Genomic DNA, 1,713 nt, shown 5'->3' with positions numbered 1-1,713 from the left:
GGGATTAAAATTGGAGGATTTAATATAAATCATATCAGATATGCTGATGACACGGTATTGGTGGCTGACTCAGAAGAAAAACTGCAACATCTATTGAATGTAACCGTAAGAGCTAGTGAGGAGAAAGGTTTAAATGTAAATATGGAGAAAACTAAAATACTAGTGGCCAGTAAAACAAATCCACCAAGAGTGCAAGTACAAATAGCAGGGAGAAGAATAGAACAAGTAACCAAATTTTCGTACCTGGGAAGCGTATTGACAGAAGATTGTAGATGTGAAAAAGAAATAAAATCAAGGATAGCGATAGCTAAAAGCACGTTTCAGAAAATGAAAGGGGTTTTAACAAACAAGAAAATGTCTACAGATATAAGGAGAAGAACAGTTAAAACATTTATATGGTCAACACTATTATATGGTTCAGAAGCGTGGACAATCAGCAAAAAATTGCAGGAAAACTTGGAAGCAGCAGAAATGTGGATATGGAGACGAGTATAAAGAATACCATGGACAGCGAAGAAAACAAATGAAGAAGTATTGAGAGAAATGGAGACAGATAGGTAATTGATGACAACAATAAGGAAAAGACAGTTGCGATTCTTAGGACATATAATGAGGAGGGAAGGGTTGGACGAGGTGGTGATGACGGGAATGGTGGAGGGAAGGAGAGCAAGAGGAAAGCAGAGGGAGAAGTATATGGACGGGCTGACGAGAGCGACGGGAAAACAACTCAAACCAGCACAGATGTAACAAGTAACTAGGGACTGTGAACGGTGGCGCTCCATGGTTACCGAAGTCCAAGAGGATATGGCACGACGGTAAGGTAAGGTAAGGTAAGGTATTTTCTGTAGTGTAACATTCTTTCTGAAGAAGCACCATAGTGCGAAACTAGAAGAATTAACTCTTGTTCTATTTGTGTGTTTTCCCCTCTGCCTCTCTCTCTCATATGTATATATATATATATATATATATGTATATATAAATATATATATATATATATATATGTATATATATATATATATATATGTGTGTGTGTGTATGTGTGTGTGTGTGTGTGTGTGTGTGTGTGTGTGTGTGTGTGTGTGTGTGTGTGTGTGTGTGTGTGTGTGTGTGTGTGTGTGTGCGCGTGTGTCAGTGCACGCGCGAATTTGCATGTGTTTATAGATTCATGTGCGTGTTCCCTGCGTGTGCACGTTTTATTGGTATATAATGCACTGATATAAAGATAAGAATGAAAAAAATTCTAACATGAATGGATGTGACAACAGCAACACATAAATAAATAGGTAAACAGATAAATAGGTAGATAAACAAATTGATACATAAATAGGAGATAAGTAGATAAATTAATATGTAAATAGGTAAAAAAAAAAAAAAAAACAGAAGCAAGAAAAAGAAAACGCCTTTAGGAAAACTGTTTTATATATCTATTTTCTCTGTTTTAGACTCTTCCACTTCCTGGCAAGATTTCACTCATCCTGGTTTCCGAAATCAGTAGTTCGGAATCAGTAACGTGCGGAAGAGTGTAACTCAAGGTTTCAATAACTTCGAATTTACCTTTGTTTTCGCTTCTCTTAGGTCTTTTGGAATATAAAAACCTTGCAAGAATAACTTTCGTTGATGTGTACACACAGTAGCATTCGTGAAGAGTTGAAGAAACAAAATGTTGATGTTGAAGGACAAGCAACATACACATTATCTCATATCTTCTAACAC

The sequence above is a fragment of the Oratosquilla oratoria genome, chromosome 27 (genome assembly GCF_046742065.1).
Source record: "Oratosquilla oratoria isolate Oo_2021 chromosome 27, ASM4674206v1, whole genome shotgun sequence".
NCBI classification, from domain to species: Eukaryota; Metazoa; Arthropoda; class Malacostraca; order Stomatopoda; family Squillidae; genus Oratosquilla; species Oratosquilla oratoria.
The sequence above is the reverse complement of the archived record's forward strand: the minus strand, read 5'-3'. Positions refer to the sequence as shown.